Source organism: Natator depressus, chromosome 13, assembly GCF_965152275.1.
Source record: "Natator depressus isolate rNatDep1 chromosome 13, rNatDep2.hap1, whole genome shotgun sequence".
NCBI lineage: Eukaryota > Metazoa > Chordata > Testudines > Cheloniidae > Natator > Natator depressus.
The window spans coordinates 4,392,338-4,419,914 of NC_134246.1; the positions used below are offsets into that span (position 1 = coordinate 4,392,338).

At 38.8% G+C, this 27,577-nt stretch overlaps 1 protein-coding gene across 2 annotated transcripts in view; it reads right to left on the reverse strand.

Annotated features, from left to right (window-relative positions):
• The window catches only part of ZBTB46 (zinc finger and BTB domain containing 46), a 112,903-nt gene extending 85,752 nt beyond the window's left edge, over positions 1-27,151 (reverse strand). Inside the window, exons 1-3 of one of the 2 annotated variants that reach the window (XM_074969379.1) lie at positions 27,075-27,135; positions 25,859-26,039; positions 18,885-19,017 (exon numbers count right to left, since the gene is read on the reverse strand). The gene's annotated coding sequence lies outside the window, so the exon portion shown is untranslated. Of the gene's footprint in view, positions 1-18,884; positions 19,018-25,858; positions 26,040-27,074 lie in introns of both variants that reach the window. The other variant, XM_074969378.1, reaches the window with a different exon arrangement.
• Positions 27,152-27,577: the final 426 nt, after the last annotated feature.

Consider the following 27,577-nt stretch of genomic DNA (forward strand, 5'->3'; position numbering starts at 1 on the left):
TTCCTCATTTTGCTATGGATAATATCAAGCGTATTTAGCAACATTTTCATCCATCTTGAAGAATTTAGGCAGCAACAGCCTTTCGTGGGTTTCTTCTTCAATGCCTTCCATCTGAAGTTCAGAGAATTTCCCTAGCATTTGATAAGGAAGACCTCTGCCACTACGTGTGTTTCCCTCAGCTTATTTTGACTATATGTATGTTTTTTCTTTGTGTGTTGTCTGCCTTCTGGATATACATCTCATTACTAGTTATCTTCCAACAGAGAAAAGCCATTTGTACCACAGTGATGAAATCAGTGTAAGTGTCTAGACTGAAGATGGCTAGGATAAAGGAATCTGTGCAAGCTTGTGATATGAATCTCCTGGTGCCTTTCTTAGGTTTTTGTTTGTTTGTTTGTTTTAAATTCAAGCAGGGCTTCTTTAACTAGACCCTTTTGAGACTGAGCCCCTGGAGCTAACCTGAATCAATCTTTACTAGCCTTGTCCTTACGGACAGAGCACTTGCTAGCCTCACTGGATGAGGAGAGCTTCTCACTGGATTTGGCTATTTCCTGTTCAGTATATTCTTACTAGATTCTAGAGCCTAGCAATAAAGGACCAAGTATCACCTTCCCTCCCACTCACCAAGACCTTGGCAGAAGATGCAGCCTCTGGGCAGGATGAAAGAATCACTAACCAAAGAAGGGCAGGAGTTGGATGATCCTAGTTTGCTTGCCCATATTTCTAAGGGCACTAAAGAGGAAGCAGAAGGTTGGAGGATACATTTGGGGGGTGAAACTCTGGACTCTCCCCCAAAATGTTTCCCTATGGGGCAGGCTCTTTGGAATGTAGGCCATGCAAATCTGCCAGGTATCTTGAGGAGAGGGCTGGCAGTAAGTAGCTGTGGCATTGTCAGACACGATAGAGGCAGACTGCATGAGAACTAAAACCAGTTTGGAGTGTGGATTGGCCCAAAGAAAGTGGGGGCACTCCATTATTCTGCTCTGAGTTCATGCTCTACTAAAATATTAAGTGTAAGAGTACTGGAAACGAGACTCTGCAGGACCATGAAAGGTGGCTTACTGCAAAAGCACTGTAGTTTTATTACTGTAGCACCTAAAAGCCTTAGTCATGGACCAATATCCCACTGTGGTAGAACAAACACGAACAAAAAGACCTGTCCCACACAGCTTACAATCTAAGGATAACACAAGAGACAAAATAGAGTAAAACAAAACAATGAGACAATATTGGTCAGCATAACAGACAATGGCCTCAGCAGTTAGACCACTGATGTGCTATCAACTTTTTCTAGATATCATGGAAAAAGAAAAGTTTAAGGACAGTTTTGAAGGAGCATCATTCGATAACTTTGCAGATGTTTATGGGGGCACTCCTCTCAAGCGTGATGGACAGCATAGGAGAAAACATGAAAGTGCTTGTTTAAAAGTTTAATAAGTAGGCAATGGAGGGTGGCATCAGCAACCAATCAGAGGCGGGAGTCAACTTCTCGATAGAGAATGACATGACAGGTAGGGTGGAGACAGGCCATGAAGATCCTTGAAAGTGAAGACAAGTTGCTCATGTTTGATGCAAAAATGTACTGCATGTTGAGAATTTTCTAGTCTTTGGGTTCTTAGATTCATCTACTTGAGGGAAGGGGAGCACGCTAGCTCGGAGACTAACAAAAATCACTCAACAGTAAATCTGAAACTGGCAGAATAGCTACAAAAGAAAAACAGAACACCTCACTACTGGAAAGAGACTGAATTTCTCATTCCTGCCTCCCTAAACTGAAGAGAGTTTGGAGACTGAAAGCCAGGAGGACACAAAAAAAATACTTTCTGCCATCAATTGGCAAGGTGATGAAACTATTATTTGTGAGGACTAGTGGCTATCGCAACAAGAGAATTCCACATTATCTGTCACCTTCAAATTTGTGCGCAATAATAAGAATATTTGTGTTCAGTTTGACTAGTAAAGTTCAACATCTTCCAATCTGAGAGAAACAGTTATAAATTACTTGATCTGTGTGTCACAGAACCTGTCACCTTATATACTTTGTTCCACATTCACCATTTTATAACATCATTGTACTTTTTATATAAGAGGTCTTTGGGGGAGAAATTAAATATGTCTCAAATTCGGAAGAGTCAGTCAGTTTTTTGTCTATCCATGTCAAACTAGAGCATCCGTTTTATGTCAAGGACCAGTAGGGAATTAGCACAAGTTAAATTTAAGGCAATTTGCTAGTAGTTAATTCAGTAAGCTTCAAAATCCTCCTCTCCCGTGTTCCAGTTTTACACACTGCTTTGTGGTTTTGGTTTTCTACCCTACTTTGTGATTAGATATAGCTATTTATGAGAAATAATGGAAGGAGTTCTATAGAAATGTAGCCCCTCCAACTACTAATGGAAGCACTTGAGACTAAAGAAAAATAAACTGGGGAGTAGAAGTCAATTTTATAAAAACGGATCATCACATAGACAAAAATATTAAAATGTGAGCTTATGAAAGCTCTTTTTAATACTCTGAATAAGATTTCAATTAACTCAGATTGGATTATTTAGGCCGGAGTTCCAATTAGTATTTAAATGTAATGTGGCTTCTGAAAGAGTTAAATAGAAATATTTAATAAGAAAAGTCCTAGTTTTGAAGAAAATGACAGGTTTTTTTAAATGAAAATATTTACTAGATGAAGTCATACATGTGCCCAATACATTTCTACTAACACAGATGAAAGATTTCAAAAAATAAAATAATAAATAAGTGACAACTTCTGGAATGATTTCACTAACTATAATAGAGTCATTAATAGATGAACAAAATTAAAGAAACATGGCATCGGGGTATTAAAATTCAGGTCTCAAATTAACAAACTTGAAAGTTTTATTATAAAGTGTATGGCTTAGCATTACTTTAACTTTGCTTCATGAGGGGTTTTACTTCTATATTTTGAAACATTTACTCTATTGTCTCCACATCTCTCTCTGTCTGTCTCTCTCTCTCTCACACACAGAGTCCTCTACCGATCTCTCTGACATGCTTTAATTCTCCAAAGTCTAATGTTAGTACAACTCTTGAAAATGTATCTATTTTTGTTTAATATGAAGTCATCCACAGCTTCATTTATTCTTCACTAAGCCTTTACTTGTATCCTGCATATTTCAAAGATGTCTTACTTTTTATAATTTTGTCCCAAATTTCAAATACTTGCATGTGTGCATAACTTTACACATTGTTAGTAGTCCCATTAAAGTCAGTATGTAACAAAGTTAAGCGCACACACAGTCTTTGGTTATCAGAGATTAAAGCCTCATTTTACAAACAGGATCCATCTATAACCAAACTTTAGTATATCTAGCTTCATGTCAAGATACCCAAAAACACATAAGGAAGCAGCCTTTAAAGAAAGCATGTGAGAAGTATGAAGAGTTGCTGAGTTTGGAGAGAATACATGATTTAAGATTTAGCCTATATCTCAGTCAAAAAATAGAATACCAAGAACAGACAAGTTCCAGTTTTGGATCAGAACAGTCTGCACCGTTATCGAAAGCAAAATGTAAGTAAGAGCTGTACTGGCTTTTTTGGCAGACACATTCTGTTACCAATATTTCACTCATCACACAACAGTATTATCTACTTATATAATTATTGATGTCATTAAAAATATTTTCTGAAACTATATTTATTTAGGAAGTTAACCTGTTTACAAATCCTTGCCATGTAAATATCAGGAGACAAAACAATCATTACAACAATGAGCTTTCGAGAAACTTACAGTAATAAGATAGAGATCTGATGATTAAATAAGGTGTTACCATATTACAGAGTGAGCATCTTCATACTACTTTATAACATGATGTTTTGGTGATTTTATAAAACTGAGTGAAACTTCTGATTACACATTTAACAAAACAGGCAGATCTATCAATTGTTAATATTCAAAAAAGTTGGAAAGTAACTTTTTTTTGGCAGGTGAGTATACTCCGACTACTGAATAAATGGTAACCAAATAGCTAAGTAACTATTTGTCCTCTGTCTATATTGTTGGGTACACAGTTGGTGTGTCAATTGTTCCATAACCATCACCTCCCACATTTTTGAATGATTCCTCTAGTGTTGGACTATTTATCTTTTTCCAAGGCTACCAGTAGCCTTGCAGCTACTAGCAGATGAGAGATTAATTCTTCACTTCCTTGTGTGTGACCATTTCTGCTAGAAAGCCCAGGAGGATTACCAAAGGATCATTTGGTAATAAATATCCAACAATTGTGGTAGTGGTAATAAGCTGCATCCAAATACCCTGATGACTGGACATGTCCACCATATATGCACAAATCTCCACTTACTCCACAATTTCTTCAGCACTTATCCCCATTCAGTCCCCCCCCCCCCGCTCTCTATATATATTAACCTGACCAATATTAGGTACCCTTGAAAAAACATCTTAATCTAAATCTCAGATTGAGATTGCTGGTCCTCTTTTCCAGATCAAATCCCATTTCTCTTGGGTAATGCGTCTATTCAGATCCTTTCACCAGCATGTCATGTGATGTCACTAAAATTTTAGTTTCATAAATTCTATCTGTGCATTGCTGTGTATTCCTCCTTAATTCCACTGAATTTTACTTTACGCAACCCATTTCCAATACACAACTATCACATGGACATTTCCAGCCTTTAGGAAAAACTTCAAATAGAATGTATCCAAGTTTAAAGTGCTGTATAGTTTCCTACTTGGAAAGTATTCATTGGGGTCACAACAGATACAGATTTCAGAGTGGCAGCCGTGTTAGTCTGTATCTGCAAAAAAGAAAAGGAGTACTTGCGGCACCTTAGAGACTAACAAATTTATCTGAGCATAAGCTTTCATGAGCTACAGCTCACTTCATCGGATGCATACAGTAGAAAATACAGTGGGGAGATTTTATATACACAGAGCCAGAAGAGTACCCAGAAGTTACCTACTACAGGACAGGCCCAACAAAGAAAATAACAGAGCGCCACTAGCCATCACCTTCAGCCCCCAACTAAAACCTCTCCAACGCATCATCAAGGATCTACAACCTATCCTGAAGGACGACCCATCACTCTCACAGATCTTGGGAGACAGGCCAGTCCTTCCTTACAGACAGCCCCCCAACCTAAAGCAAATACTCACCAACAACCACACACCAAAAACACTAACCCAGGAACCTATCCTTGCAACAAAGCCTGTTGCCAACTGTGTCCACATATCTATTCAGGGGACACCATCGTAGGGCCTAATCACATCAGCCACACTATCAGAGGCTCGTTCACCTGCGCATCTACCAATGTTATATATGCCATCATGTGCCAGCAATGCCCCTCTGCCATGTACATTGGCCAAACCGGACAATCTCCACGTAAAAGAATAAATGGACACAAATCAGATGTCAAGAATTATAACATTCAAAAACCAGTTGGAGAACACTCCAATCTCTTTGGTCACTCGATTACAGACCTAAAGGTGGCAATTCTTCAACAAAAAAAATCTTCAAAACCAGACTCCAATGAGAGACTGCTGAATTGAAATTAATTTGCAAACTGAATACGATTAACTTAGGCTTGAATAAAGCCTGAGAGTGGATGGGTCATTACACAAAGTAAAACTATTTCCCCTTGTTATTTCCCCTCCTACTGTTCTTGTCAACTGCTGGAAATGGCCCACCTTGATTATCATGACAAAAGGTGTCCCCCCCCCCTTATCCCCCCCGTTCTCCTGCTGGTAATAGCTCACCTTTCCTGATCACTCTTGTTACAATCTGTATGGTAAAACCCATTGTTTCATATTCTCTGTGTATATAAAATCTCCCCACTGTATTTTCCACTGTATGCATCCGATGAAGTGAACTGTAGCTCACGAAAGCTTATGCTCAAATAAATTGGTTAGCCTCTAAGGTGCCACAAGTACTCCTTTTCTTTTAACAGATACAGAGCTTCCTCAAAAAAAAATTATATCAACACTGCATTTATAAAATATCCATTAATGTGGTATGAACAGAGGTTGAAAAAGTATAGCATCACCAACCCAGACCTCCATCTACAACAGTCTGTCCAATTTCCTATGGTAGTTATATAAGATACTAACAACCAACCCACTGCTTACCTTCATTGCAGTGTTAGCCCATGTTAACTGTACTCAAATTAGCCTACATCACATGACAGCAGTCACACCGCAAAGTTTTTGAGCTGCACAGAATGTATTAACAGCACAGAATAGCTGAGCTCCCACTTCATTACTAGCTCAACCCACAACTCCTGCCCTGACTGGCCAGCTAGCTAGAGTTTAAAGCACCACTCCACTCAATCTAAAGAGTTTTGTGTGCACATGGGAGTCAGGTTAGGGCAGCCCTCGAATTATACCTAAAACTAACACTGCAATATGGGCAATTCCCCAAAGAATCACTGTGCTGCCAAAGGACAAAAGAGTTCCCACCATAGCAGGTATGCAAGGGTCCTCTCCCACAACTCAAGAGATGTGTGTAGGATGTGTGACTACAAGTCTCCTGTTGGTTCAGGAAGTGAAAAAATTAGGGCTGTCAATTAATCGCCGTTAACCCATGCGATTAACTCAAAAAAAATTAATCGTGATTAATCGCTGTTTTAATCGCACCGTTAAACAGAATACCAATTGAAATTTATTGAATATTTTGGATATTTTTCTACATTTTCAAATATATGGATTTCAATTACAAACACAGAATTCCAAGTGTACAGTGCTCATTTTATATTATTTTTATTACAAATAGTTGCACTGTAAAAATGATAAACAAAAGAAATAGCATTCACCTCATACAAGTACTGTAGTGCAATCTCTTCACTGTGAAAGTGCAACTCACAAATGTAGATTCTTTGTTACATAACTGCACTCAAAAAACCAAAACAATGTAAAACTTTAGAGCCTACAAGTCCACCCAGTCCTACTTGTTGTTCAGCCACTTGCTAAGACAAACAAGTTTGTTTACATTTACGGGAGATACTGCTGCCTGCTTCTTATTCACAACGTCACCTGAAAGTGAGAACAGGTGTTTGCATGGCACTTTTGTAGCTGGCGTTGCAAGGTATTTACATGCCAGATATGCTAAACGTTTGTATGCCCAACATTTGTATGCCCCTTCATGCTTTGGCCACCATTCCGGAAGTGTATGCTGATCCATGCTGATGACGCTCATTAAAAAAATAATGCATTAATTAAACTTGTGACTGAACTGCTTGGGGGAGAATTGTAGGTCTCCTGCTCTGTGCTTTACCCGCATTCTGCCATATATTTCATTTCATAGCAGTCTCGGATGCTGACCCAGCATGTTGTTCGTTTTAAGAACACTTTCATTGCAGATTTGACAAAATGCAAAGAAGGTACTAATGTGAGATTTCTAAAGATAGCTACCGCACTCAACCCAAGGTTTAAGAATCTGAAGTGCCTTCCAAAATCTGAGAGGGACAAGGTGTGGAGTATGCTTCTAGAAGTCTTAAAAAAGCAACACTCCGATGCAGAAAATACAGAACCCAAACTACCAAAAAAGAAAATCAACTTTCTGCTGATGGCATCTAACTCAGATGATGAAAAACAAACAAGCGTCAGTCTGCACTGCTTTGGATAGCTATTGAGCAGAACCCATCATCAGCATGGATGCATGTTGTCTGGAATGGTGGTTGAAGCATGAAGGGACATATGAATCTTTAGCACATCTGGCACATAAATATCTTGCAACGCCAGCTAAAACAGTGCAATGTGAACGCCTATTCTCCCTTTCAGGTGACACTGTAAACAAGAAGTGGGCAGCACTGACTCCTGCACAGAGTGGATTTGATTTAAATCATGATTTAAATCACTAGTCAGGGAGACTCGATTTAATCATAGATTTCTACACAGAAGTGCATTCTTGTTGGTTGTTATAACCTTAATACATATTCTTCACAACTCAGAGATAGATGTAGGTTTCATTTTTAGAAGGTACACACGATATATTTTTAAAACTTTTCAGATTAGTTTTACAGGTATATCAGAAAATGAATGATTATTTGGTTATTTTATTTACCAAAGGTATTTGAAGCAAATATTTATTGAAGTCACTGGGAGATGAACTAACTCCAATTCAACAGGTTAATCAATATTTGGAGGATTTTCTTGCCATGCTGTATTAGGAAGAGAACATCATCAGACAGACATTTAAATTGTTTTATTTAACTAAAAACAATAATGCTATGTATTCTGGATTTTTTTCTTCAACAGCAAACATATTATTTTAACAAAACAAACATATGAATTTTTGAATTTAAACATTCAAGTTTTTTAAAATCAGGTTTGTTTTTGTTAAAATTGTTTTTAACTAAAACAGTTAAACGAAATATTTTTTTAAAAAAACAAAAAATTAAATTGACTACATCAGCCAGGTCAACATGAGGAACTTAAAATATTGGCTTCTGCAGCTAACTCAGTCATCTTCACCTTCATTTTCCTGTTTGTTCATAATCTGGAAAAGAAAAACAAGCTTTCCTGATTTTTCAGGTCCCAAACCATTTCTCAATTTGGAATGAATTAGTCCAAAGGAAGAAAATATTCTTTCTACACCATCAGAAGAAGCTACTGCTGTTAAAAGTGAGATTATCACTTCAACTGTCTCTGAATCCAAGTGCTTAAGTGACTTCCACCAGTTCACTGGTGTGACTTTATTTAAAACATCATCAGCCAACATTTCTTGAATGGTTCTTATTCCCAAACTGGGTCTCTCTTACGGCCTGCTGCCATTATAGTTTTCCCTTCTAGTGAGAGAATGGTATGGTAGATCTCAAATCAATGAAGGCTACACTCAGAAAGACCTCAAGACTTCTGGAATATGCTGCTCAAACAGTTTCACTTTTGTTTCTACTGCCTGTCCCTCCCTTCCCACATTTATCTCCAGCCTTCTTTTCCGCCCCCAGCAATCTTCTATTCATTGAACTTTCTGAAACTTTGCACTTTTAGAGAGAGGTAAGGGATTGACTCTGTGTACACAAATTTGCAGAGGGACAATAGGGTTGAGGTCCGTTATTTCTCACCTCTATATATTTATTTATTTTAAAACATTTTTGCTGTTAACCAGCATATTATCTCTGGAGACACAAATTCACAGTTTGAGAACTGCAAAACTAAGCATCTCTGATGGCATCTTCTAGACTGAGCACTGAGTCCCATTGGGTAGATAGAAAGATTAACCTAAATAATCTATACAGAAGCCCCTGGAACCCCATAAGATTGGGTCCCTAATCCATGAACTATTGGAACTCATTTACAAAACTTTCCTTAAACATTACATCAATATAGTCTCATACTATAGAATTAGAATTTATAATCCCTGTTCCATGATGAGATATCTTTGAACTAGAATGTATCTTAATTAACGCTATCTTTAGATAGGTTTTTTCCTCAAAAAGCATTTTATCAAAAAAATCCAATTTAAATCCGATCTTTAAAAAATCATTGATTTTTATCCACTCTGCTCCTGCACATGTAAACAAACTTGTTTGTCTCAGCGATTGGCTGAACAAGAAGTAGGACTGAGTGGACTTGTAGGCTCTAAAGTTTGACATTGTTTTGTTTTAGAAAGCAGGGGTTTTTGGTGAATAATTTGACATTCGTAAATTCAAATTTCATGATAAAGTGATTGTACTACAGTACTTGTATTAAGTGAACTGAAAAATACTATCTTATTTTTACAGTGAAAATATTTATAATAAAAAATAAATAAAGTGATCACTGTACATTTTGTATTATGCGCTGAAACTGAATATACAGTATTTGAAAAAGTGGAAAACATGCCAAAATATTTAAATAAATGATATTTTATTAACATTGCAATAAATTTTTTTTAATCGCTTGATAGCCCTTGAAAAAATTAACTGGAGCTAGTGATATCTTTGACCATTAGGATCTATTTTTCAATTTGCAAAAAGCTACATCCCACGAAAAGAAACCAGGAGTAAATAAATGGCACTCTCTCAAACCCTGTCAGGGTGATATACACCAATAAATAGCTGCAAATTTTGGTAATCCTAAAATTAAATATCCACTATAGAAAGACAGAAGCTTTGCAATTGTCTACTACTTTGACAATGTTATATAACAGATACTATGGATATCAGGCTATTTATAGTTTTTTAATACCACTTTTATGGTACAAGAGAATAAATTATTCTGCTTAACCAATCTGAACAGAGGAAGTTTTAATTGATAAATAGCTAACAAACTTTGGAGAGCTCATTTCCAGTGGTTTAGAAAACATGTGTTAGATATACCATTCAAAGGGTTTAGTATTTTACCGGGCTGAACTTTGAAATATGGTAAAATCCCACCTCTGCTCTGCATTAATATGCCCAACAACCATGTTAGTGTCCCCAAGTACAGCCTCTCACTTTCTAGGGAACAAAGGAATAAGGACACTGCAGAGACAGCATCCCCAATCTCCAAAATAGAAAGTTGCTCTAGTCTACAGGATTTTTCTGATTGATCTATCAGTTACTATAACACCCTCCAGAGGGAGGAAAACCTGGTACTCTGATAAAGGAAGGTTGCTACAACAGTGCCTTCCAAGAGGCCAGTGAACCATGAAAGCTCATCTGTAGGGACTTTGACAAATCCTCCCCCCACACAAACAATAATCTGTAGTCTGAACATATTTTCTCCGCAAGCTAGTGTGCAAATATAGTAATTTGATTCTATTGAAAGCATATTAATAAACAAACTGCAAAAATAGTATAGAGATTGTTTCTAAACAAAAATGCACTTACACAATAGTAAAATCAAGTATGGGCTTTTAAATCTCAGCAGATTTAATTTTACTTAGCCATACGTCAATTTATAGCTATAGGTCAGAATGACACTGCTCACATTTTTACAGGCTAGGTCTGAAACTAAGTATTAAAAATACAAGTCTAAATTACTGCTAGAATGAACCTAGTTCTACAAATACTGTAAATTCAAGAATTTTCTAGTAAATTGCAGATACACACAATGGAACCAAGTCAATGTAATCAGTTGGTGAACAATTTACTGTACTTAGCATTGTCTTATTTACTTCTTCAACAAGTTAATAAAATACAGCCCGATTTGACACTAACATTCAGTCTAAGCTTATGGACCATCTTGCTCACATGTTCTAATCCACTTTTTGTGAAATGAGAAACTGTTTTGCACACTCAATAAAAGAGTCTTTATCTACTAAATAAAACAACAGGAGCAAAGCTGCAGACTTCAGAACACTAAATCAGGTAGCCTCCTTCAATTGTACCAACACTTGTTAAAATATTCTTTGAACGTTAATATAGAATTGATTAGATACCACCCTAAACTAGAAACCTCAGTCAAAATGACAGTTACTTGAGGTTGTTTGTTTTATTAGAATGGACTTCCTGTGGAAGTTCAACAATGAAGGAGGACTTCATTGAAGTACATCTGTTTCAGGTGGCCACCACTGTAATATCTTACTTTTCACAACATTATCTTTGATGGAAAAAAGTATCTTAGCACTTATTCTAAATTTCACAATGAATTCTAAACTTTAGAGTACCAAACTTTCTACACTTCACAAAAGTAGTATTTCAATGCTAAATCAGTCACTGCAAAGATAATATTTATTGCTTCAACCAAGTAAGGTTTTTCCCCCCAAGTAATATTCTCTTTATCTCAAATATCATAATGTGAGATATTTTAAAATACAGCTGAGAAAAAGCTATTTAGTTTTCAGACTGAATTAGCATCTGAAAGTTAGAACCTTAAGGGCACAACCCTGCACTAATCTTAATCTCCACTGTGCTAAATACTCTAAGCAATTCAAAAATTGTTGATTTTACGCCATCAATACCTAGGCATAAAGGTGTGCCTTCCGGATATAGCAGCAGCCTTACTAAAACTGAGGGATCATCAGTTAAGTTAGAACAGTCCTTCAAAATAGCAAATAGTTATAGGACTATCCTGTCAACATTACGATATGAGTAGTCCCAAGATTAAGATTTAACCCAATTAAAATTAAAGGGTACAAAAAAAACCTGCTATATAACACTTTAGTCCCGAATAAAAAAAGAGACAGGCAGAAAACACACTTCCTGGGTGTAAGGTAAGTCTACAGAACTGTCCCCCAGAAAAATCTTGGAGACAAACAACAACTCTTCCTCCTCCTCAAAGGTACTTTGTTTCCTTTGCTCAGAAGGAAAACAGCAACAAAAACACAGATTACAAATTTCTTTGATCAATCCAAAGCATGATCCAGGAGAAAGATTTTTTTTTTTAAGGACAAAAACTAACCAAAAAAATGTACAAACAATTTAGCCTGTGTACAATTAAGTACCACACAGCCTTGAGAGTGAAAAAAACAAACTAAGGACATATAAATAATAGGCTACCATAACATAAGAACAGCCATACTGGGTCAGACCAAAGGTCTATCTAGCCCAGTATCCTGTCTTCCTACAGTGGCCAATGCCAGGTGCCCCAGAGGGAATGAACAGAACAGATAATCATTAAGTGATCCAACCCCTGTCGTCCATTCCCAACTTCTGGCAAACAGAGGCTACGGACACCATCCCTGCCCATCCTGTATTACTGTATGTATTATACACGATACTAAGAACAACCTAACATTCCATGGTCCCCTGGGGGAAAAGCTTAACTGGAATATAGACAAAAAAATTCAAGTGTTGCTCATAGTTATCAAGATAAAACAAATTCAGCTAACAGATTAAGGAAGAACTGAAACTCAGTCCAAAATTTTACCATGTAAAATTAAATGAATGTATCCCATGTTTCTATTTCCCTTATCCCCTGCCCATGCCCACAGCCCCCCCACCCCCCAGCATTCCAACATTTTTAAAATTCCAGTGCAGACGAACTCCGCTAGGTTGGGTCACACTTTCAACTCTTCCACTTGCAGAATAGGACACAGGATGCTTGCAATTTCACTTGGATCTAGTTGAGAACGCTGGGAAAATAACATGTACAGGAACCCAGGCATAGGTATGTTCTTATATTACTACAAATTAATCGGAAAACAGAAAAACAGAAGAGGATTGTATCTATGCTTGGGTTACTGCACCTACTTAATGGGTCAGAAAAAGCAGCAGAATGAAAGCACTGATGGACGATGACTCCCAGCAGTCACTCTCCTGCTACTCAAGCTAGCAATGGAAGAGCTCACTCTCCAGAAGCAGAGACTATTTCTGTAAGGATGTATTTCGGGGGGGAACGTACAGAAGAGAATCTTAGGGATAAGATGGATGATAGAGTACTTCCAATACAAGTTTTCAAGAAAATGTGTTTATACTGGATGTTCAAAAACACACTCAGTCTGCACAATGTTTAAAAGCACAAATGTAAAGCTTGACTCAACAAACTGTCAGATAGAAGTAAGCAACCTTAATTTGATTAAAGAAACAAAGTCCTTTTGGCCAGGAAAAAAAAAAAATCAAAATTGTGAATTCCAGATTCCTTCAAATATAGACTGATGTCTGTGGTAAGGACAAATTGGACCTTTGGACCTGTGATGTCACTGAGAACTAGACAAGACTTGCAAAAGAGTATGATGAAGGCACTCCAATATACAATCTTGTCCCTATAAATAAGAGAGAATGAAGACATTGAGTTAAGGACCAGAATGGGTACTTGCCTTTATTTTTACTCCTGCAAACTCTACCCCTAGAAAGCAATGTCTTCTAATATAAGGAACATTATGAATAAGGCAGAGATCTTTGGGGTTCATTTCCAATGAAAAGACATATTTTAAGATGTGTTTTACTTCTATTAGATTTTTACATAAGCAGAGAATGTTCAGCTTATAAGCCACTTAAGTATCAAGAACAATTAATAGCAGTGGTGAAACAAAAGTAAATTATTTGATAGGACAACTTTTCATAACTAAGGGATCCTTAGGACATGTAGGATTGAGAGACATTCATCAGAGGGAGTTCAGCATGTCTTTTGTCCCCTTTTCCTTCAGCTTCTAATTTCTCTTTAAAGAGAACTGCTTCCTCTGCACACACAAAGACTCAAGATGTATCCTTGTCTCCCCATGAATCTGCAAGCACTAACTTTAGATACAGAGGTTCTCACTGGTGATGGGGCAAACATTCCCTTCTTCAAAAGTTTAGGCCTGATCCTGCAAAGACCAAACACATGCCTTGATTTCAATGGAACCAGTAAATTAAGCTGATCTTTGTAGAACTGAGACCTAAAATTGCATTTGGCTGTGAATATCTAGTATGTAAGCTGAATGTAAACATCACTGATTGATAAACCTACTTTCCAAGACCATCCCATATCTGGAGGCTTTGTATTTAGAGATCTTCGCTATCACAAACTCTACCAAACTCAAAGCAAAGGTAACTATAGCAAGTAGCATCCAGGGCATTTTATACTTAATGAGACAATGACAAAGTAAACAAATCTGAAACTTTTCAAAACTACTGCTTTGTAAAATAAAAAACAACAGGTGATGTCATAACCCTGGGCCTCTCAATGTTGATCATGTCCATTAAGACCACTTCTTCTCAATAGTCATGGTGTAATGAGCCTGCAACTATAATTAGCATAATCTGTTGAGGAATATGCAACTGAATTCCGGCACTGGGTTTTGACTAATTTCAAGCTGCAAAAATATTAGGACATCGCTGACATTACTGCAGGAATTTTTTTTCCTTTTAGAAATTCTTACGATAGACAGTGTCCAAGAACACAGAAAGACACCCACTTCAATCAATACAAGAATGGTTAGCAACTACATCGTTGGCATATTTACATGTTCTAACAAATCAATGGATGAGGGAGGGAGTCAACCGATTCAGTCAGGCTATTTCCAAGCACTCTACCTCAAAGAACAGGTTCAAACTCTCAACCTGTATGGAGCAGATTAAGTCAGGAAACTCAAAACATGGTAAAAGATGAGAGCTTAGACACCAGTGGAGTCCACATTTAGAAGACGACCTCTTCTAGGAGGAGAGCTGAAGGTGTCTGATGGGCCAAAAATATTTATATTCTTTAGACCATGCTACTGCAATGGTGGAGATAAACAAAAACACATTCAAACCCCAACAGCCAGAACTGAAATAAGTGGGAGCAATCAATACAGATTTCACCCTGTGCTCCCAAACCTTGATGATCAAGCCTTAAATACTGGTCAAATTGGCTGTCAAGAGCTAGGAGCATGCCTCAAGTCCCCAAAGGCCATCTGGCTACAACTGAGTCTCTTGAAACCAATCCCGAATCCTCCCACTCCAACAAATAGATTCTACAAAATGGTAAGCCATACACTATCAGATGGACAAAAACCCAGAAAGTGTGAAAACTTGTTAAAATATTAGTTTATTAGTTCAGGCTAATGTTGGAGGTGAAGGCATGTTTTCAGAGAAAAACGAGAAACTTCAAAAATAAAAGCATGGTAGAGCATTTAGGCCTGGTCTACAATAACAAGGTAAGTCTATCTAAGTTATGCTATTTAAGTTACATAAGATATGTAACTTAAGTCAACATAGCTTAGATCAACTTCCAGCGGTGTCTATGTAACACTATGTCAACGGGAGACACTCTCCTGCCATCGACATAACTTCAGCCTCTCAGGGAGGTGGAGTACTGAAGGCGAGGGGAGAGCACTCTCCCATCAACTTATCGTGTTTTCACCAGACCTGCTAAATAGAACAAGAAGCAATAGGCTTAAATTGCAGCAAGGGCGGTTTAGGTGGACATTCCTAACTGTCAGAGAGGTTAAGCACTGGAATAAATTGCCTAGGGAGGTTGTGGAATCTCCATCATTGGGGATTTTTAAGAGCAGGTTAGACAAATACCTGTCAGGGATGGTCTAAATAATACTTAGTCCTGCCTTGAGTGCAGGGGACTGGACTAGATGACCTCTCGAGGTCCCTTCCAGTTATATGATTCTATGAAATCGATGCCTGCTGCATTGATCGCAGCGGTGCTGATTTAGCTCATAGTGAAGACAAGCCCTTACCCTTAATGGCTTTGAGGGAAAACCTGACAGCATGATGTTCCGTGGCAGATTGAAATGCAATATAAATTAGACAACAACAGTTTAAACTTTACAACAGGAGCACACAGGTTTGTATTCTTTAATTAAAAGTTAGCTGAAAGAAAGTTAAAGAAAGAAAATATTGGTTTTTAAACAACTGTGTACGTTTTTACCATCTAAGTACATTTTAGAATAAACCCACTTTCCTCTGAATAGTCACAAGCAGAATTCAAGGTTTCATGTTTCTCCTACAACAGTCGAGGACATTAAACATTCTAGAGCAGCACACGCATAGCAGCTCTCTGAGCTGTTTGTATATTACTGGTATATTATTCCTACAACTCTTATATGAGAGACAATTCTGATAAACAATTATTAAAATTAGTAAGAAAATAAATAAAACAATGATACAAATTCTGAAACTCTCTCAGTCAAGCCTTACAGCTAACGAGTGAACACTCAGCTATCAGCTGATGGACTAAATATACTACCTAGTCCACCAATGTAGAAGGCGCTAGAGTTTATGAACACAATTCCAAGATCTACAAGCCATGTGATTGCACAATGGTAATTATGCAGCAGTGTTACCCTTAAAAACGTACAGAATCAAATTTTAGAGTTCACATATTTTAAACTCCTTGGAAAAGGATTTTTTTGTTTTGCAATTTTTTAAAGATACTCTTAATTCTAAATGCTGTTTTAAAAAGAGACATTTGTGGTCCTAAAGACATCAATCCGTCCCATTTAATTGATAAAACAATGATGTTAACCTTAAACCTGAAGTAAAATTCAGAGTTTCTCTAACAGTCAACAACAGAATTTCGGGCAGGATGCCCTCCTGCAAATATCGAACCAACTGCCAGATTTTATTAGATGATACCATATTCCTAGACTTAAAGATCAAAGAAATTCAAGACAGTCCAAATATACACACACATTATATGTCAAAAGACAGACTTCCCAATAAGTTTTAATAGGTTGTGACTACAGATGTAAAACTGTTTGGTACACTGGTGCCCCACTCCCTCACACACACAGAGCAGTGTCTGTATATGTTCTTTTTTAGTTACACAATTTAAAAAGATAACACTACATAAATTCTTTTACATTCATATAATGGTTGATTTGTGTACAGAAGAATTGACCAATATTAAAATGGTTAATTCAACATAATATTTACAACTTACATAGTCCTTTGCACACATTAGTCTTCAATAATCCTCTGAGGATATTATCATTTTACACATTTAGAAATTACAGCAGAGTTTAAATGGTTTACCAAAGGCCATACAATGCGTGGCAAAACCAAGAGTAAAATCCTGGCCCCATTGAAATTAATGGCAAAACTCCCACTGACTTAAATGGAAGCCAACATTTCACCCTAGGATAATAATTGGTGCTCATTCTTCTAAACCATGCTGCCTGTCTAACAACATGCATTCTGTATGGGACTGTATATGAATATATTGTTCTATGTGGATTATTAAAACAACCTTACAATTAAATTTTAATTCTTAACAGAATTCTTACCTCAACAGTGTGATTCAGATTCCAGACAAGATTAAAGAGCTAGCTACCTATGAGAAATGGTCTCATACACCTCCACCAATAAAAAACAAAAATGTAATGATAATTTTAAACTACAGTTTAGAATAGATTAAGCAAATTAGGAATTCCAGCTTTTACACTAAAGGTGTTATTCAGCAGTTTCTATTTATTTTACACGGATTTATTTTGTGTATGCTGTGACAAGGAAAACATTTTAAGTCTGGGAGGTCTCTTCAAAACATTGGTCCCGATCTTGCAAAGACTCACCACGCACATGAGTAACTTTATATAGTGTGAGTAGTCCCACTGAAGCCAATGGAGTACAGTTTCCAGGATCAGGAACTCAGTTTATAGATGAAGAGGTGACTATTTCAGCCACTTTTTTTTTTTTTGGCGGGGGGGGCAAAGTGGGGTTAATGGGATGAGGTGTTTAATCTTATATATGACAGTATATTTATTTGTTAACTCCATCTTCTTGAATAACAGGTAAAACATAACAGTGAATCACATATCTCCCCGCTATAAAACATTATGAAGAATTCATGCTATTCAGTAGTATTAAGACATTTAAGTTTTAATTATAATTCTTCACTCTACCTTGTTCTAAATTTAGTTTGTGTGCTGTAACTCCATCATAACAAGATAATTTTCAGTATATTCCCCAGTCCCAGGTGCACTCTCTCTTAAAAGGGCTAGCCACTTTCTAAAACTCACATGCCCACGTTCTAAGAGCTGTGTTCTGTACAGTTATTAGTCACAGACTAGCTCCCTTAAGGAAGAGGATCATTTTTTAAGATCAACAATACCAATTTCTTTAATGACAGGGTATTAAAGCCATGCTATTTCAGCAAGTCTCAGAAAGTTTGAGGAACCACAGCTGTTTTTTCTAAATACAAAAGTACACAAATTTCCACTCTGTTGTTATGGCCAATCACTGCTAATTCTTGTTTGCACCTGACCATGGACTCTAGGCTTCACAGAACTGAGGCTGAGTAGAATAGGAACAGTAAGAGCAGCGAAGCTCCTACCTTTCCTGTTTTTGCATCACCCCTAAATGTTTTTCTGTTTTGAGTCTTGTGATATTCTTTCTTCCTGCTTCTCATATACTCAGAGAGAACAACCGACTGATCAGGATTAATGAAGGTGACCAAGCCAGAAGGTAGGAACAATACAGTAGCCAAAGAAATTTACGTCAGGTTTTAATTCTGTGTTAGGTTTTTAAATTAACCTTCATTGTCAGTGTTAAGTTTAAATTTAAAGATAATTCGAAGTCCTCAAGGTAATGCTTTCCCCCACCACACACAAACCAAAAAGCAACTCTCTCAAGTGTTCAGAACTTACCAATAGTTGAAAATTGTTTTCTTTAGTAAAGATAAATACCACGAGGTGTCATGGTACACCATACATGTTTTAAGGAACAGAGGGAAAGCGTTTCTGATAACAGGCTTTGGAAGGTTCATCAACTGCCCTGTAACTGGGAAGGAAGAAGAGAAGAAAAAATAATCTTAATTTTAAGAAATTTAAAAGTCAGTAAGTTTTAAAATCAGGTATTACACACTGACTTTCACGGTCTTACAGGCAACAATTAAAAAAAGCCAAGCCTGGAAGTTGTCTAATACGTAAACTAAAAGTTATTATTTAATAATAGAAAGAATGCATGTACTTTAAACTGGTATACCTGTTAAATCATTCAAAATACTATTATATTTACCATCTCATGAAGAGAAATATTCCTGAAAAATTACATAAAAAATGTTAATGTCTAAAATCAGCTGCATAGGAAGCAAACTTTATTAAGGTGATTTTAAAATACTGATGATTTTAAAAATACTCATTCCAGTCTTAATTAAGGATTGTATACTATTAATAGATTACTAGATTAATAAATTAATGTGGTCAGCAGAACTCATCATCAAAGAAATCCTGAATTCAATGCTTCCAAGCCCCTTTCAATACAGGAACTGAATCTTTATAATTTTAAAGAAGTGGCCTCTATGTTATATAGAAGTTCCTTCTATCTGAAGTGTGATGCACTGCCAAAGAAAGGTATTTAAAAAGACATTGATATTATAATAATAAAACAGAATACAGTTACTACAGTGATCAGGCAAAGGAAAAATCTACAGTACAAAAACCTCGCACTTCTAGCACACAGAATTACAGTGAAGGAAGCTGCCTAATAATCTCAACAAACAATACGTCCCAAGGTAAGTACCGGTAATGTGAAAATTTTTAAAAATGTATTGTGAAGCGTTTACTTTGGTGGTGTTATACTTTGCATTTCATTTACACCATCCATCCAAGCACCTCAATAGTCTTACCTAACATCTGCCTGCCCATGAGATCTCTCTAAAATGGAGATTTTGCGAAGGCAACTTAGTTGACAAAGATTAAAATGATCTGTTCAGTACAATACAGGAAGTCTGTAGGAGACATGGGTTCTATTCCCAGACCTATTGAATCCTTCTTCCATTTAGACCAAATCACAGTTACAGGAAAGCACTGCACAAGGACACTAAATTAACTGCTGCCCTTTAGCAACCTGAGAACCTTCTGAAAAAATAGCAAGGATATGAAAAGAAGTACAACTAATACCTAACTGAACTTAAAGAAGCGGGTTTTTTTTTTTTTTTACACCAACACAAAACTTAAACAAACACAAAGATTACTTAGCCAGAACCTCTGTATTCCACTTGATAACACTGCTGATACTTATGTCTGGATGGCATCCTCCCTCACAGCCCACTAATTAAATCAGTCTTTTGTGATATTAGTAGTTACCATGATCTATAAACCTCTTGACTTCAAAATGCTTCAGTGTGAGAATACAATGTAGAACACAATTTTCTACTTATTATTTCTCCTCTCATCCCCTCTCTCTGCATTCCCTTTGTACTTGCCTTCTAATTCATTTCCTCATGTCCTCCCACCTCTATTCATTCCCCTCCCTTCTCTCCATATCCTTCCCTCACCCCCATGCCACAGGAATACTGCTTATATAGTTCTCATCCTGCCACATTTGCTCCCTCAGTCTGTAACCTATGTAGCAGAGACAGAACAACAGCTCCAACAGTGCTCACACCACTGGGGCTTGCATCACAGAGGAAAAAACAGAAATTAGCAAATAAAGCATCTGAAAAGCAGGATACCTTATAGGATGCTTGAGAAGTATGTCAAGCCCCCAAAAGCAGGTCAAAGAACAGCAAGCACCCTAGCAGCAATCTCACCAGGTATTGCTCCTAAAGAGTGAGATCTCCTCACCCTTCTTATTGTTTTTTGGCTGTTTGGTTTAGTACACTCACTATGGGATGTCTGACAAAGTTTCCAAGCTCAATGTGAAAAGGGGTGGGTGAAAGAAAGAGGAAGAATTATGAGACATTAGAGAAGAGAAGTATGGAATTGAGAAGGCTTTTGCAGGAGACATGGGAGAAAAACAAAATGTAAAAGTTGAGGTAGAGAATTTAACATAAGTTAAGAAAGTTATAAGAAAGTCAAGGATGATAAAAGAAAAAGAGAAAACACTGCAGAATTAAATACACCATGTTTGGTGTTTTGTGGATGATCTGTTTTTATTTATGGTAACTTATCATAGTAGACAAATATCCCTTTCTATTTTTATTTTTATTTTTTTGGGGGTGTATAAACCTAATCTAAATCCAATAACCTATCATAAAAAAAAAAAGGAAACAGAATGAAACCAAGAAGAATATGGTAATAGTAAGTTAAGATTTTTTTAAAAAATTGTAAATAGAAAACTGTTTGACAATACGTTACAAATAAACACAGTTCACAACCATTTCATTATTTAAAACATCGGGGGCTTAGTTCTGAAGGGTGTGGCAGCACAAGTATTTTTCATCCAGGCTATCTGGTTTAGTCCCCAAATTAGCTGGTATTGGGAAAGCTTTTTCCCAAGTACCAGACAGACAGACACACACACACACTAATCAATCCTCATGCTTCAGCCAGCCAGGGTCAGGAAGAAGTTTCTCCCCATGCTATAGTATCGCACAATTAAGATTTTGCATCTTCTCCTCAAGCATCTGATATCAAGCACCAAGAGCAGTTAATGGACGAAAGATCAACTGCCTATTCTGATATGTTTTCCGGACTCTACATTGCTCAACTTGTGACAAAGAGAAGACTGGCTTGGATGGAACAAAGCAGATTATTTATATCCAAAGAGCTTTAGTAATAACATAAGAAAAAATTGTGAAAGGTAACTGGGTATGTGTGGAACTACTCTCAATTATAACTATTCCTCAGCATGTGAACCCCTGCTCAGTTTGCTAAGTACAGTCAGTAGCTAAATTCTTGGCACATATACCCCGCCATTCTAGTTACTAAGCATATTTCTGCACATACACCAGTGAGTAACTGTATGTGTAGAATATTTTAGACTTCTTTGCTGCCCCTAATCTGGAAACTCCCACCCCAACCTCATTATATAAGTGAATTTTAGGTATACTAACTATTCATATTCATTATAATAAATGTATAAGGTAATAAAATAATTGAACAGGAACAAACCCCATAATAATATGGGAACGGACTGCAGGTATACATATATTTAAAGGGAAACTTCAAGTACCTACTGTCACTCTGCAAGTACCTGTTACTTTTCAACTAGCTACTGCACATATCTACAGACATATATCCCATTCTTGTGCATGCACACACACACACATATAATCAAACTTCTAACATAAAGCAGACCATGGTTCCATCTAACTAGAATTCTGTCAATGATCCCATCTTGTCAGCAAAGAATTCAAGAGTAATGAAAAATCCACACTTCAATTTAAAAAAACTAGTGTTTCCTAAAGGCGTGCTTCAGTAAGAAAATTACAGCTGTAATTTCCTCTAACTATATTGCTGATGACTTTAAAGAAGAATGAAATACAAGCCTCTTACAGAAATATACCAAAAAGTGTTTGACAAACAAACCCAAAATTTCAGACTATTTTGCATTAATTAATTAATTAATTAAAGAATACACATGCTGCATGCTAATATAACACACCATCTATGGATTTGGAAGCCCTTTAAAGAGGTGGGTAAGCATTAGCATCCCCATTTTACAGATGACCAAAGATATACATAGAGATTATGTGACTCGCACACTGAGTCATTAGCGGAGGTGGGATCAGAACCCAAATCTCCCAACTGCTGTGCATCCAGATACATCAAGGCAGCATCAGATAAGTAATTTAATACTTAGGGCTGTGGGAGTCAAAATTCCTCTCTCTCCTGCCCCAAGACTGATAGAACACCAGTGGCAATTAATACATTAGAAGGTCTGGGCAATCTAGTAGATTGGGAAATAAGAACTAGCCACGACCACCAGAGAATATTCTTTTGATACAAACCCCCTAAAACAATGGTTTGTTAAAAAGTTAACACCGGAAATATGTTCGTGTCTATATCTTAATGTAAACAGCATGAAATATCACAGGCATCATTAAACAACCAGTATCATCATTGCACTCTAAGCAAAAATTATGCATCCCACAACTTTGTTAGGTCCTTTTTATTGTATCTGCAATTTACAGACAACCACACAGGACATTTTCCATCATCACTAATGAACTGTAAGATACATAAGTGTTAGAGACATACTGTACAAGTACACTGCACATTCAGAAAGTTTAAGGTAGGTCAGCAGTAAACTGACAACAAAATAAGAATGTTATATTCATCCTTTTGTGTAAAGTGTCAGAATTTTCTGCTGTAGTTTGTTGCCAGTAATGGACAGAAACTGCTGGCTCCAGGGAATTACAATGAACATAAGGAATATCCATTAGAACAGCACGTAGCTGTTCAAAGATTTAAACTAAGCCCTCTCCTTACCCCTTTGTTTGCCCATTAAACTAAGCATGTAGGAGTAAGGAAAACCCATGTGAGTGCTTCACACCAGAGCAAGACAGTTCAAAATACATCATGGAGTGCTCTAGAGTAGCTAGTTAACACAGGCATAAATAGTCACTGAGAAAGACGCCTTAGAAAAAGTTGGGCTGTTGCAAGAAATTAACTAGGAACAAAAACGTGGATTGGATGGTAGTCTTCACCTGGCAGGACAGGAAACATTTTGTTAAAAAATGTAAACATATGTATATAATAGATCAAAATGGGTATTTTTAGGAGAAACTTCAACTGGGAAGAGAAGGCAAGGCAAAAATAGTTTCAAAATATACCCAATCCCACATCAATGCAACACCGTGCCAGAGCATGAATGAATATAGAAACGGTAAGTAACAGACTAAAAACCTTTCCTTTTGGGGGGGGGGAAGAGAACTACTTGCCAATCTGGTTTTCCTCTAAGCTTTCCAATTATAAATGCCTCTTGCATAGAAGAACATATCCACTGCTGTACAACTGTCCCAGAAAAAACACAGACCATGGGGAGAAAGCGGCCCATTTTCTTTAATCTCTAAGAATCATGTGTACAGGCTATATTTTCAAAAGTTCCACTTAATAAATGTATATCACCACATTAACAGAAGTTATATTATATGGCTTTTAAAATATGAAATTGTAATTTTCACTCTTGAAGTCTGTAAAATTTACTCTCAGTTTTGCATATAGCACTATAAAAATATAAAAACTTTATTTCCATCACTTACATGAAAACTAAACGTAAATGAAAGTGACTGGAATCTAAAAAGATGCTATTTTACTGCAAGAGTGAGGCTGGAATCAGAAAAAACAAAACAAAAAAATACAGTTTTCCATTTAAATTGCAATTAACCCATTAGTCTATCAAACCAAAACATAATTTTCAGGAACATGTGTATGAGAACTCCAGCAAATACAAATATTGTTATGTAGTTCCCAGCATGGCCCATGGGGCAATCTTCTCTATCAGCTTCTATTTCAGCTCCCAAAAACACCTCGAAGTGAGAATTCTTCACCACATGTTGAAAATGTTGTGACTAATAATACACTTCTCCTCCCATTTTTTCCATCACTAAAAGGATTTCAAAATAAAGAACTTGACAAACCGTGGTTAAATTCCATTTCTTTGAATTCAAATCAGTAAAGCCAAATTTAATCCACAATCAAAAAACTTGCCATAAGACGTGAATGCATCTTCTTTTAACTCTTGCAATAACAGTTATGATGATATACAATATACAAGAAAAAATTCAGTACAAGTAGAAAAAGTATCCAGGAACTGCAAGCTTCTTTTGTAAAATTACACCCTCATTTTTGTCTGTTTTTTAGGTCACCTAACCTTGTTCTTTCTTTCAATTACTGTTCTCTTCCCCCTTCTCTCCCCGCCATCCTCTCTTTAGAAAAAGTCCCTCTAAGGTATGTAATTTAACAAAAATGGAACTAGACAGAAAATTTAAACATGTAATAAACATTTTGTTGAGGACAAGAACTGGGAGCTAGACCCATACTAAATTAACTAAATGTAAAAAATGATACAAGTAAGGCAATTAATATGCATGTAAGAACTTCGGTACAGGTGTCTGCAATAGCACCGTTTGCAAAACACATATGCTAATTAGCATATCTTTAAACAATGCTGATAATAATCTTGTCCCTATAATCCATGCCAAATGAATCACTCAGATTGTAAAATAGAAAGCATGTGGAAAGTCATTAAAAGTCTCTGTTAAACCTTTCTTTGTTTATATTTTCCTTGGCAGGTGTAAAATAAAATATTGTTCTAGCTATTTGGATTTCTTCAAAGTGTTCACTTAAACATTTTAACACAGGTTCTTTAGTGGTGCATTAAGTATCAACATTTTTTTTTTCCTATCAAAGAGATAAATCCTCCCACTAAAATCTGCTCCATTCTCTATTTGTCATCTGGGATTGAGTTATCAGACACTACTTGTATTACTTTGTGAAACTGTCACGTCTATTTACAGGGACACAAAGGCAATCCAATACTACAACCCCTTATTTTACAAGCACCTTCCAAAACACCTCTTCTCTCCCCCCTATTTTTACAAATACTTTGTTTTTTCGGTGGGGTGGGAGAGGTTATGCAAAGTAGTTTTTCACCTTGACAGAAAACAATTTCAGTCACTTTTGCACTTGTTATAAGTATATTAAAAATCACCTACATCTCCAAAGAGGAGAGGCATTGTTTTCAGGGGGGTTTTGTTTGTTTGTTTGTTTTTAAATAGGGTCACTTCCCCCATTTCAGCCTGCAATTAAAATGGAGGCAAGGCCAGGCGATCTGTGTCTGGCTTTAGGGGGAGACAATAACCCAAAACAGGCCTGGCTTTAAAAAGAGAAAGAGAGAGAGGGAGAGAGAGAGAGAGAGAGAGAAATACAACATGCTTCACCAGTATTATTACCTCATCCCTTTTTCCAAGCAGTTTTGAACCACACTCTTGACAAACTCTTGGTCCAACTTGCACAGATGCTGATTTTTTGGGGGTGGAAAGGTTTTTAATTCTGGAGCCAGAATTCAGGCTTGTTATTTGCAAGTGGAGCTGCTGTTAAAATGCCCCCTTGTCTCTTCTCCTCTCCCTTGAGCTGGGTGTTGACGCAGCAGAAATTACCAGCTGGAAAATTCCCCTTTTGGAGGTTACAGGGAGGGGGGAGGGGGGAGGAGGGGGGACGAGTCATGGGGGAGGGGGGGGGTTAAACCCTGCCACTCACCTAGTTAACCCATCCACCCACACCAAGTCAGTCAGGCGTGCCAAAAGGGGCTCCATGCCCCTTCCACAAAGGGAACATTTCCCCCTTTCCTCCCCACCGAGTGTAGTGGGCTTAGCCCAGCGGCCCCCGGGGGCTCAGAGAGGTTCAGGGATAGGGAAGAGTGTTTACTAGGCAGGGGAGACATTTGGGCTCAGACAAGCTTCCCACCGTCAGGACCCCCGCACCTGGATTCGCGGCACTGACACCCCCCCCCGCTGTTACCCCACTCCCGGTGGGGGGGGGAGCAGTACTCCCCCGACCCAGCCAGGGAGGGGGTGTCCTCGGCAGCGTGTGAACCAGGCTTCCAGCACCACCCCCAGACTGCCCCCCTGTGCTGCCGGGTAACTGCCTCCCTCATCTCCGGGGGGGGGGGGGGGCGCCTCCGCCAGGCCAGCGCCGCCCACCCCCGAAGCGCCGCGCGACTCCCGTGCTCACCCCCCCCCGCCGCCACTGAGTGAAGTGGGGGCAGCTACCTCCCTAGCCAGCCCCCCCCCACCCCGGGACGACGAGCGGCTCGTCCTCTCCATCGCCCCGGACACCCCCCCCCCTCCAGCGGGACGCGTCGCCGCGCTGCCCCGGGACCCCGCTGAGCCGGGGGGAGCAGCCAGTCCCCGGGGAGAGCCCGGAGCCCCCGGCCAGGCTGGGGAGGGCAGGTCGATGGGCGGCGGGGGGGGCGGCGCGAATCCCTCTCCCCTGAGGGGCCGGGAGAAGCGGAAAGAGCGGGCGGGGGGGGGGGGTCAGGCCCCCTCCCCTGACCGGGCCGGAGAGGAGCCCCACCGGCCCCTCTCCTCAGGGAAGGGGGCACCGGGCAGCCGTGCCGAGCCCCCGGGGTGAGGGGGAGACTGGCTGGGGGGGGGGGGTCTCGCTTACCTGGGCCCCAGGCAGGGGAGCGGGGTCTCGGAGCGGCCGGAGCTTTGGCTCCTTCGGTCACTCAATGTCTCTCCTCACGGGTGGGGATGAGGGGGGGGAAGCTGGGGGGGGGCGGGGCGCGCTCCCGCCGCTCCCCCTGGCGCGCGCTCCCAGGCGGCGGGCGCGCGGGCGCGGGCCCGAGACCGGTGAGGGCGGGGGCGTGGCCTGAGGGGCTCGTGCGGCCTCCCTCCCGCCCCTGCTACGCTCCCACTGGATGACGCCGGACACAGGCCTCCGCAAGCCCCGCCCCCTCGCCCCGCCTCCTCCCGGCTCCCTTGCGCCCGGGGATCGGGGGCGCCGCCAGCCACGGGCACTGCCGGACACCGGAAGTGAGGGCAGCGCGCTGAGCATCATGGGAGGCACCCCCAGAAGGGGGTGGGGTGCGCGGTGGAGCGTTGGCCTTGCCGGGGGGGCTGCCGGCCTCCTCCTCCTCCTTCTCCTCCCCCCCGCCCCCGAAGCCCTTG